Consider the following 13,124-nt stretch of genomic DNA (forward strand, 5'->3'; position numbering starts at 1 on the left):
CAAGTGGGGGACAGACTTTCCTTTTTTCGTCAAGCATGGATACAAGATGTCCCAGATCCTTGGGCTATGGACATAGTATCTCAGGGGTACAAAATAGAACTCAAATCTTGTCTTCCCAAGGGCAGATTTCTCCTCTCAAGGTTATCTGCGGATCAGGTAAAAAGAGAGGCATTCTTAAAGTGCGTTCAGGACCTTTCCTCCCTGGGAGTGATTGTTCCTGTTCCAGTAAGAGAACAGGGTCTAGGATTTTATTCAAATCTGTTTGTGGTTCCCAAAAAAGAGGTAATTTTTCAACCCATTTTAGACCTAAAGTCTCAAAGGTTCTGGGGGTTCTCTTGGCAGTTGTTAGGGTCTCAGGGAATTGCGGTGGCACCTTACCTGGACGACATATTGGTTCAAGCGTCATCTTTTCAACAAGCAAACTCTCATACAGATACCTTGTTGTTTTTTCTACGTTCCCATGGCTGGAAAGTGAATTTGGAGAAGAGTTCCCTTGTTCCAGCTACAAGGGTGGTTTTCTTAGGGACCATCATCGATTCCTTATCTAAATTTTTCTGACGGAGGTCAGAAGATCCAAGCTTCTCACTACTTGCCTCTCTCTACAGTCTACTGTTCGTCCATCAGTGGCTCAATGTATGGAGGTAATTGGTCTGATGGTCGCTTCCATGGACATCATTCCCTTTGCTTGATTCCATTTGAGAGCGCTGCAATTATGCATGGTCAGACAATGGAACAGAGACCATTCGGATCTATGTCAGTGGATAGAACAAGACCAGTTGACAGTTGACAAGAGACTCTCTCTCATGCTGGATTTCTCAGGATCATCTGTTTTAGGGGACATGCTTCCGGAGACCCTCCTGGGTGATTCTGACCACGGATGCCAGCCTGCTAGGCTGGGGAGCAGTCTGGGACTCGTTAAAGGCTCAGGGACTATGGACTTGGGAGGAGTCTTATCTTCCAATAAACATCTTGGAGTTGAGAGCGATCTTCAATGCTCTGATGGCCTAGCCTCAGTTGTCCTTAGCCCGGTTCATCAGGTTCCAGTCAGACAACATCACCTCAGTGGCTTACATCAACCACCAGGGAGGAACTCGGAGTTCCATGGCCATGAAAGAGGTGACTCGCATTCTGCAGTGGGCGGAAGCTCACAATTGTCTTCTATCTGCCATCCACATTCCAGGAGTAGACAACTGGGAGGCAGATTTCCTGAGTAGACAGACCTTTCACCCCGGGGAGTGGGCTCTCCATCCGGAGGTGTTCTCCAGGTTAACCCTCAAGTGGGAGGTGCCAGAGTTGGATCTGATGGCGTCTCATCAGAACGCCAAGCTTCCAAGGTACGGTTCAAGGTCAAGAAATCCTCAGGCCATCCTCACAGTCGCTCTGGCGGTTCCTTGGGACTTCGGTCTAGCATACCTGTTTCCTCCGTTTGCTCTCCTTCCACGAGTCATTGCTCGAATCAAACAGGAGAGAGCATCTGTAATTCTAATAGCTCCTGCATGGTCTCGTAGGATCTGGTTTGCGGACCTAGTGAAGGTGTCATCTCTTCCACCTTGGAGGTTGTCCCTGAGGAAGGACTTTCTAACTCAGGGTCCTTCCCTTCATCCAAATCTTGTTTCTCTGAAGCTGACTGCTTGAAGATTGAACGCTTAGTTCTGGCTAAGCATGGGTTTTCTGAGTCTGTCATTGATACTATGATTCAGGCTCGCAAGCCTGTTACTCGTAAGATTTACCATAAGGTATGGTGTAAATACCTTTATTGGTGTGAATCAAAGGGCTACTCTTGTAGTAGGGTCAGGATTCCTAGAATTTTGTCTTTTCTCCAGGATGGTCTGGAGAAAGGGTTGTCAGTCAGTTTCTGCATTATCTATTCTTTTACATAAGCAAGATGTTCAATTTTCTTTGTCAGGCTCTGGTTAGAATCAGGCCTGTGTTTAAATCTATTGCTCCTCCTTGGAGCCTTAACCTAGTTCTTAGAGTTTTGCAGCAGGCTCCGATTGAGCCAATGCATTCCATAGATGTTAAGCTGTTATCTTGGAAAGTTTTGTTTCTTATTGCTATTTCTTCTGCTCAGAGAGTTTCCATACTTTCGCTTTGCAGTGAGATTCGCCTTACCTTATTTTTCATGCGGATAAGGCGGTCCTTTGTACTAAATTGGGGTTTCTCCCTAACGTGGTTTCGGGTTGAAATATTAATCAGGAGATTGTTGTTCTTTCTCTTTGTCCTAATCCCTCCTCTCATAAGGAACGTCTGTTGCACAACTTGTATGTGGTGCGCGCTCTAAAATTCTAACTACAGGCTACTAAGGATTTTCGCCAGTCTTCTGCCCTGTTTGTTTGTTTCTTTGGAAAATGTAAGGGTCAGAAGGTTACTTCTACTTCTCTTTCCCTCTGGTTGAGATGTATGATTTGTTTTGTTTATGAGACTGCTGGACAGCAGCCTCCTGAGAGGCTTACAGCTCATTCCACTAGTGCTGTCTCCTCTTCTTGGGCTTTCAAAAATGAAGCTTCTGTGGAACAGATTTGCAAGACTGCAACTTGGTCCTCTCTGCATACTTTTTCCAAATTCTACAAATTTGATACTTTTGTCTCGGCTGAGGCTTCCTTTGGGAGAAAGGTTCTTCAAGCGGTGGTGCCTTCTGTTTAGGTCCGCCTGTCTTATTCTCCCTCCCTGTTTATTCTGTGTCCTCTAGCTTGGTTATTGGTTCCCACTAGTAATTGGAATGACGTAGTGGACTCTCCATGTCTTAGGAAAGAAAACACAATTTATGCTTACCTGATACATTTATTTCTTTCTGGACATGGAGAGTCCACGACCCCACCCTTTAGATTAGACAGTCATTTTTTACTAAACCTCAGGCACCTTTACACCTTTGTGTTATCTTCTTTTTTAATTTAACTTCAGTTGAATGACTGGGGGTTATGGGTAAGGGAAGTGACACTTAACAGCTTTGCTGTGGTGCTCTTTGCCTACTCCTGCTGGCCAGGAGTGAATAGCCTACTAGTAATTGCAATGACGTTGTGGACTCTCCATGTCCGCAAATAAAGAAATTTATCAGGTAAGCATAACGTTTGTTTTTATTTATGAATATATTAATTTGTCCAATTACTTGTGAGCCCCTGAAATGGTGGTGGTGGGGGTTGTTTCTTAATGGTTCATACAATATTTTTGTTAAACCCTTTGGAAACCATGGGAAATGGTTTATACAACAAAGGAAAATCTATTTTTCAAACACAAAAAACAACACTTTGATACATATTGAAACATTCTCTTTAGAAGAGAGGATTTAAGTGGCTTGTCCCTCTAAAGGGCCATGAAAGTCAAAATTAAACTTTCACAATTCAGCTAGAGCATGGAAGACATTTTTAAATTCACTTCTATTATCAAGTTTATATTGTTATAGTTACTATGTTAAAAAGCATACCTAGGTAGGCTCAGGAGCAGCATGCTGGGAGCTAGCGGCAAATATATGCATCTAGTCCTTGGTTCAACAGTTGTGCATTACTGCTGTGGAGCTGGCTTTAACTATGCATTTAATGTATTTGCAAGGGTTAAACACAGTTATTGTAAGCAGCAGTGCAATAATACAATACTCTAACACATTCAATCATTTTATTTTGCATTGTTATGTCCCTTTAAGTTAAAGCTGTTTATTATTTTTAAGCATACAGGAAATATATACTGTATGTACGGGCACTCCTCAGCGTTAAAGGGACACTAAACACTTTATACATATCATGCACCTCCCTCTAATCATGAGTGCTGCTATTTTAGAACCTAGTATACACAGCAGGTATCTGAAGGAGAATTACTGCACATGTGTAAACACATCAGCACTGGAATGGAGTGAAAGTTAGGTTACAACAAGGTGTCACCCATGACTAGAGGGAGGTGGGGAATAACCTCAGTTCTATTCTTACAAAATGTATTTAGTATTTAAAGGAATAGTCTAGTCAAAATTAAACTTTAATGATTACATTCTCTATCTGAATCATTAAAGTTTAATTTTGACTAGACTATTCCTTTAAATACTAAATACATTTTGTAAGAATAGAATTGAGGTTATTCCCCACCTCCCTCTAGTCATGGGTGACACCTTGTTGTAACCTAACTTTCACTCCATTCCAGTGCTGATGTGTTTACACATGTGCAGTAATTCTCCTTCAGATACCTGCTGTGTATACTAGGTTCTAAAATAGCAGCACTCATGATTAGAGTGCTCTATCTGAATCATTCTCTATCTGAATCATTAAAGTTTAATTTTGACTAGACTATTCCTTTAAATACTAAATACATTTTGTAAGAATAGAATTTAGGTTATTCCCCACCTCCCTCTAGTCATGGGTGACACCTTGTTGTAACCTAACTTTCACTCCATTCCAGTGCTGATGTGTTTACACATGTGCAGTAATTCTCCTTCAGATACCTGCTGTGTATACTAGGTTCTAAAATAGCAGCACTCATGATTAGAGGGAGGTGCATGATATGTATAAAGTGTTTAGTGTCCCTTTAACGCTGAGGAGTGCCCGTACATACAGTATATATTTCCTGTATGCTTAAAAATAATAAACAGCTTTAACTTAAAGGGACATAACAATGCAAAATAAAATGATTGAATGTGTTAGAGTATTGTATTATTGCACTGCTGCTTACAATAACTGTGTTTAACCCTTGCAAATACATTAAATGCATAGTTAAAGCCAGCTCCACAGCAGTAATGCACAATCATTTTATTTTGCATTGTTATGTCCCTTTAAGTTAAAGCTGTTTATTATTTTTAAGCATACAGGAAATATATACTGTATGTACGGGCACTCCTCAGCGTTAAAGGGACACTAAACACTTTATACATATCATGCACTTCCCTCTAATCATGAGTGCTGCTATTTTAGAACCTAGTATACACAGCAGGTATCTGAAGGAGAATTACTGCACATGTGTAAACACATCAGCACTGGAATGGAGTGAAAGTTAGGTTACAACAAGGTGTCACCCATGACTAGAGGGAGGTGGGGAATAACCTCAATTCTATTCTTACAAAATGTATTTAGTATTTAAGGAATAGTCTAGTCAAAATTAAACTTTAATGATTCAGATAGAGAATGTAATTTTAAGCAACTCTTATTATCAATTTTCTTCATTCTCTTGGCCCATTTTTGGTTCAGCACCTGTGTAGCGCTTGCTGATTGATGGCTACATTTAGACACCAATCAGCATTATGCCTGATGAAACGGCTGAGTTTGTAAGCCGAGAAATGCGTTGCAGCATTGGGGTATATGTTGTAAACCCCTCGGCACAAACTGCTTTGTTTTTAAACATTTGTATTAAAAGTGTTTTTATCAGGGAGGGCGACTACTGGTGCGGCAGGACATGCATCGCAGGATTTCCTGATACAAACTCAGATTTCAGTGGATTTTCTACATTTTTTTATACTTTATAAGATTGAACTTAGAATCCACATAAGAAGCTTTATCTACTGTTATCTTTGAAGAACTTTGGAGCGATAGCTTGCTTACCTGACCTATGTCCTCCGGTAAGGCCACAAGACTGTTTGCAGTATATATTGTGGACAAGCTGTAGATGCCATTTGAAGAAGCTTACTACCTTTAAAGCCTAGGCTGCTGCATAATCTTACCCCAAGTTGCCGGGAAAAGCCAAGAAAGCTAGCAAACTTTAAGTTCTATTTTGCAAACGTCCATCATGGAGAATATCTAAGAGTTTGAGGACTCAATGTTGCAAAGAATCGATTGGGCACTAAACAATACTGATCCTGCGGATGGGTACTTTGATATTGCCAAGCCGGTGAGTTACTGAGGACATGCCCATGTGGCCTCACGGCTCTCTGTTGAATCCTCTGGGTCAAATTCCCGACACAGATGACACCATGGCTTTTACATTAGCAAACTATAGTCCGGAGGATATCCCTCTTTCTTTCAGTGCTTGCACTAGGGGGATGCGGCCAAACCCCAGGAGCGAAACTTGTACTCTTTGCGTAAGCAGAGGGATGGCCTAAATGGAACTGATATTAGGACGACGTCTAAAATGCTTACAGAGCTAGAGACAATTGAGTATACCCACGCCAACTCACCTAGAGAGTTCCAGCAGGGTGATATCTGGATCAGTTTTGGAATCTGTGCTGGTACCAAGGTGATCAACCTATACTGCATCCAGTTTTCTGCCATCGAAATGAGCCAAGACAGCAGAATCGTTGCTACATTGAGACTTACTTTATACACGCTGGAGAACCCCCGAGGAGTTCCTTTGGAAAGTTACTTATATACATCAACCTGATAAGTTGGTGATCGGGAGTTGGCTGGAAGTGAAGTTGTTTACAGTCCTACTCTGTTAACTCATTGATGATGGAACTAAACTACATGGATATTTACATTATGAGTGACTGATCACTCCTATACACTCCACATTGGCTGAGTTTTGGTAATATGCCGATAATCAGTTCTGTTTTCAATGTTCCAGTCCTAGAGGTCCCTACAATCTGATATACTTTAACTAAATATACTCTAATTAGTACATTTTACATTAGGTATTGTTCATTAGCACCATTTTGCACCTCGGTTATGGGTACAACTATGGGTTCTTACCTTAATAATAATTTAATTATAAGACCCATGCCAAACACTGTGGTTTAGTACAGTAAGCTTGAGAGGCAATGATTCATATTTACAATCTGTTATTCTTTAAAGGTAGGTGGCTATTATTATTTAGGAAAATAATTTCACTCAGAAACATGATAGAATTATATTCCCATAGTTCCCTTATATTTAATTTATACTCTCTTTCTGAGATCCTGGGTATATATATATATATTCCTACACTTTAATATTTCAGATATCCTCCTATGAGTTGTAGGAGAGGATTTTAAGTCATGTTCCCAAACCCTTTTTTTTCTTCTTTCTTTTCTCTCTCCCTATTACCTTAAAACTATATACAGTTGTGCTCATAAGTTTACATACCCTGGCAGAATTTATGATTTCTTGGCCATTTTTCAGAGAATATGAATGATAACACAAAAACTTTTCTTTCACTCATGCTTAGTGTTTGGCTGAAGCCATTTATTATCAAATCAACTGTGTTTACTCCTTTTAAATCATAATGACAACAGAAACTACCCAAATGACCCTGATCAAAAGTTTACATACCCCTGTGATTTTGGCCTAATAACATGCACACAAGTTGAAACAAAGGGGTTTAAATGGCTATTAAAGGTAACCATCCTCACCTGTGATCTGTTTGCTTGTAATTAGTGTGTGTGTATAAAAGGTCAATGAGTTTCTTGACTCCTGACAGAACCTTGCATCTTTCATCCAGCTGCACTGATGTTTCTGGATTCTGAGTCATTGGGAAAGAAAAAGAATTGTCAAAGGATCTGTGGGAAAAAGGTAGTTGAACTGTAAAAAACAGGAAAGGGATATAAAAAGATATTCAAGGAATTGAGAATGCAAATCAGCAGTGTTCAAACTCTAATCAAGAAGTGGAAAATGAGGCATTTTGTTTGATAACATACTGCATTCATCTTGCCATCAATTCTGACCAAATTTCCTGTGTCTTTGTAGCTCACACATCCCCAAAACATCAGCAATCCACCTCTGTTTTCCACAGTAGGAATGGTGTACCTTTCATTGTAGGCCTTGTTGACTCCTCTCCAAATGTAGTGTTTATCGTTGTGGCCAAAAAGCTCAATTTTGGTCTCATCACTCCAAATGACTTTGTGCCAGAAGGTTTGAGGCTTGTCTCTGTGCTGTTTGGCGTATTCTAAGCGGGATACTTAGTGGCATTTGCATAGTAATGGCTTTCTTCTGGCGAATCGACCATGCAGCCCATCTTTCTTCAAGTGCCTCCTTATTGTGCATCTTGAAACAGCCACACCACATGTCCTGTGTGGCTGAAATTTTAACTGGTCTACCTGACCGTGGTTTGATTTCAACAGAACCCCTCATTTTCCACTTCTTTATTAGAGATTGAACACTGCTGATTTGCATTCTCAATTCCTTGGATATCGTTTTATATCCCTTTCCTGTTTTATACAGTTCAATTACCTTTTCTCGCAGATCCTTTGACAATTCTTTTGCTTTCCCCATGACTCAGAATCCAGAATCGTCAGTGCAGCACTGGATGAAAGATGCAAGGGTCTGTCAGGAGTCCAGAAACTCATTGACCTTTTATACACACACACACACACTAATTGCAAGAAAACAGATCACAGGTGAGGATGGTTACCTTTAATAGCCATTCAAACCCCTTTGTGTCAACTTGTGTGCATGTTATCAGGCCAAAATTACCAGGGTATGTAAACTTTTGATCAGGGTAATTTGGGTAGTTTCTGTTATCATTATGATTTAAAAAGAGTAAACACAGTTGATTGATAATAAATGGCTTCAGCCAAACACTAACCATGAGAGAAAGAAACGGTTTTGTGTTATCATTCATACTCTCTGAAAAATGGACAAGAAATCATAAATTCTGCCAGGGTATGTAAACTTATGAGCACAACGGTATATATATATAATAGCCCCAAAGTGGCCAGTATTTACTTGTGTAGGCAATATTGTGAGTTTCACATCATTTATTATTATGAAGTTATTGAGTTGAGATATTATTTAAAAATAGAAAACTAGATATTGGTTTTCGTTGTTTGGTATTATATTTCTGGATAGTTCTTATTTGTACTGTGTTTATATTATCAGTTCATCTTACATGAACATCTATATATAGAACGGCAACATTAATGCTTGCCTATATTGTTATATTTATTACAAAGGGTTAAAAGAGGCCACTATCTATTTCTTTAACTACATTGGTAATGTTGTTGGTTTGGCACCAGATATCATTAAGTGGTTGATATTGCGCCAGATCTTATTCAGAAGTAAATATGCTACAATGTTAACAAGTCAAAAATTGAAACCTAAATGTCTCTTTGGAAACAAACAAAAATAAATTCCCATGGCAGCTGAATATATATTCATGATAGTCCTTAAGGAACCATTACCTATAATCTGGAGAGTATATACTAAACATACAGTTGATATTTTCATACTAGAGGAAACATTTCCTTTACATCTGAGGTAAACCTTGACATAAGCTGTCTTTAGGGGATACTATATACTGAAAACTAGTTTGTTTATACTCATGGCACTACCCATATAGTCTAGAGTTTGGCTTTGTTAATTTGATTTTTATAATACTAAAATACCCTATAGATATAGCTAAGTTACCCCTTCAAAATGTTTATCCCAATCTTTAAGAAGTTTAGATACAAACAGAAAAAAAGGGGAGCGCCTAAAAAGGTCAGCTATGGAATACGGATATTAATATCCGTATTCCATAGCTGACCTTTTTAGGAGCTCCCCTTTTTTTCTGTTTGTTGTTTGATTTATATTGCAGATCATACAGCTTGGTTTACAAAATAAAACGGGCACGTGGAAGGATAGTTTAAACAAATAAGTTCCCGGCTACACTTACACTAACATTCTCTGTGTTAATATTTTACACTGTCTCATAGCAGACCTACCCCCCCCCCAGCAAAGTTTACTTAGTAAACACAGGAAAATATATCCATAGACCTACCCCTTTCATTTGTTATATGACTTACCAATGAAGCGACCATTTCGATTTTGTAATTTCAGGTGATAGAATACCTTATAGGATGTACCTATATTTGTAAAAACAAATACTACTCCACTATAGATACCAAAAATACAATTATATATTCAGATATCATTTGTTTCCATATAAATTAGCGCACCGCCTGGAGCATTACAATTGTACCATAGTATGCTTCCTATTCTTGTAATATAATCCCTACCCCCTGAAACATGGATTACATACTTTACCATAATTTATATCACAGTTGAACAGAACTCTGTCTGTGTTAATGTTCCTTTGTAACTTGAGTCGAGAGCACTCACACACAAGAATATGTATTAAAATATTGGAATATATAGTATATTTGAGGCTAGAGAGACTAACTACTCCAATATCACTTTTTATAGCTATCATATTCTCACTAGTTTATATCTTATTATACTCAAGAATACATGTGCATTGTTCATAGACTAATGGTCAAGAATACATGCGCATAGTTATTAGACTATATCATAAGGTTCAAAATTTAAATAATAGTTTTACAAGTTTATTAATCTAATTATACAGTTTCTCTTATGTATAAAAATTGAGGTTGATCATTTGAGATCCAAAAGTGGTATCCTTTATTCTAGAGCACCTTCTGCTATATAAACTAATATACAAGAGGAACAAAAGTGACCATATGATCACTATAGAAGGTCTATAGTACTGATGGCATACTGGTCTAGTGCTGTTTTTCCATTTGATTTACTTATATCTCATTGAACATTGAGAATTATTGTACTTATTGTATTATTATGTTTTTTATCTCTTCTTCACAATGTTAATTTTCTCATAGTTTGTATTGAAAACGATGTCAGCTTTACATTACTCTGTATGCCTTGTATTAAACCTCAATACAAATTATTTTAAAAAAAACAAAAAAAAAAAAACTTATGTCACAATAAACTTAGATGAAGTAAAGTAATAAAGACCACTACGGTTATGGTTGTGCTTACCACTATATGAGTGCAACACACATTTGAGTCCTCATTCCTTAACCACACTTACAGTTTCTAACTAAGTTTCCCACTCACGAACCCCATCATTTCATCTTATGTCATACAGATGTGTAATTGAAATGGATTATTAGGACATTAGCGACAATAAAGAGAATTTATGAATTTTAAAAAAAGTGTTTTTATCATACTATGAGCTTTGTGATATTTTCTACTAGCAGCCTATGGCCAATCAATACTTTTGGAAGATTTTCCTGTTTGTTCCTGCTTGCCGGGAGTAGGTGAGCTTAATCGTTCCGCTTGAATCTACCAGCACATAAGGGTGCTATTGATAAATGTAAGTATCCTGACATTTGAATATATCTCACATCATTTATAACCAATTGAAATGCACATGAGGCACCCCTCTATTTTTGTTTATTAAACTTTCCAGAAAACTGCCCCAGCATGGTGTGAAGAGGAGAACAGGCATCTATGATCGTGGGACAACGTTGTGTGTCCTATACTGGACTGTGTTTGAATTTTTGGGTCTTTTGATTCTATCATGATTTTTTGATCATAATTGTTCTATCATATTTATTAAAAGAACTGCTTGTATTAAAGGGACAGTCAAGTCTAAAAAAACTTTCATGATTCAAATAGGGCATGTAATTTTAAACAAGTTTCCAATTTACTTTTATCACCAAATTTGCTTTGTTCTCTTTTGTATTCTTAGTTGAAAGCTAAACCTAGGAGGTTCAAATGCTAATTTTTTAGACCTTGAAGGCCGCCTCTAATCTAAATGCATTTTGACCGTTTTTTACCACTAGAGGGCGTTAGTTCATGTGTTTCATATATATAACATTGAGCTCATGCACGTGAATTTACCGAGGAGTGAGCACTAATTGGCTAAAATGCAAGTCTATCAAAAGAACTGAAATAAGAGGGCAGTTTGCAGAGGCATAGATACAAGGTAATTACAGAGGTAAAACATGTATTATAACTGTGTTAGTTATGCAAAACTGGGGAATGGGTAAATACAGGATTAACTATCTCTTAAAACAACAAAAATTCTGGTGTTCACTGTCCCTTTAACTTTGCATTTTTTTGTTTGTCAAGCTCCTCCCAGTCGTCAGTAAAAGGAAAACACATAGTTATATTATAAAACCAATTTATTAAAAATAATACCCAATTAACACAATCCAAAAAAAAAAAAAGGATCACCTAAGGGATTAAAGGAACAGTATACCCTAGTTTTTTTCTCCCTTTTAATGTGTTCACAATTATCCATTTTACCTGCTGGTGTATATTAAATTATTTACAGATATCAAATTTACCTTTAATTCAGCATTTGAAAAAGCTGATTTTGCCTGTGGTAAACCCTACCTGTACTAGAAGTTTATATTCTATTGAGAAGCTGTGTAAACATAGCCAGCAGAGGAAATTACACTCCCAATGGGAGTTAGAAGAGAAAAGTAATAAAATGTTAATTTTCATACTGATGATCAAGATTCTCCAGCTTGAAGAAAAAGAAAAAAGAAAAGAGAAAATGACATAACGATACTAGATAGAAGAGCAAGATTGCAACCAGTATATGCAAACCGCGATGGTATAGCGGTTTGCATATACTGGTTGCAACCTTGCTCTTCTATCTAGTATCGTTATGTCATTTTCTCTTTTCTTTTTTTGTTATCTCATTTATTCTTTGCATTGGAGATATAATTTGAGTGGCATGTGTGGCTGTCTGTGAGTTTTATCCATATCCATATTCAATTTGTAAGTTTCACACTCTTTGTAGGGATGCATAATAATTAACCAATGGTTTACCTTACATGACGTTTAAATTGCACCTGCACGTTGAGGCTGGATATTCCTTGACAAAGGGGAGGAGTCCCCAAAACGCGCGTCGGAACCAGCTCAGATGCCAACACCTGTACTGACCCTGCTAACGGCTATCACAACCCACATCAACTTTGAGCACCGGCATTACCCACAGGAACGAGATGGGACATTGGCACTAGTAAGCACATTTCCACACTGAAGGGACGAGTCTCACGGTAAAGTCTTAAGACGCTGGCTAAACCGAAGTGTCAGGCAATATTGCGGCTAATGACTGGCCCTGCAATGTTGTGATCTTGTATACAAAGTTACCGATGCTGCTTTATACTAGTCTGTCCTGGTACAGATTAGGGGCATACGGTTATCAACACACTAGAACATAGCTTTACCGTGAGTGAAGATTACATAGAGTGTGAGGTTGTACTTATTACACGGATATATCTCGCTAGTGGGTATATGACCAAGAATTCATTCCGTGGGTTATACAATTGTGATGCAAGCTACTTATTACAAGGACTATACTTTGAATACTTTTATCATCTGCTCCGTTAGCCGCAGAATATAAGGGCGGCACTCAGTACGCTTCAAGTAATTCTTTATTATGGGTTCACAAAATCCTCAAAAGGACACTTTTTCAACATAGTCTGACTAGATAACGTCTCACATCTTAGTTAAGACATCCAGTTTGTTTTCTGTCAATAAGAAAGGACA

This window comes from Bombina bombina, chromosome 7 (assembly GCF_027579735.1).
Source record: "Bombina bombina isolate aBomBom1 chromosome 7, aBomBom1.pri, whole genome shotgun sequence".
Lineage (NCBI taxonomy): Eukaryota > Metazoa > Chordata > Amphibia > Anura > Bombinatoridae > Bombina > Bombina bombina.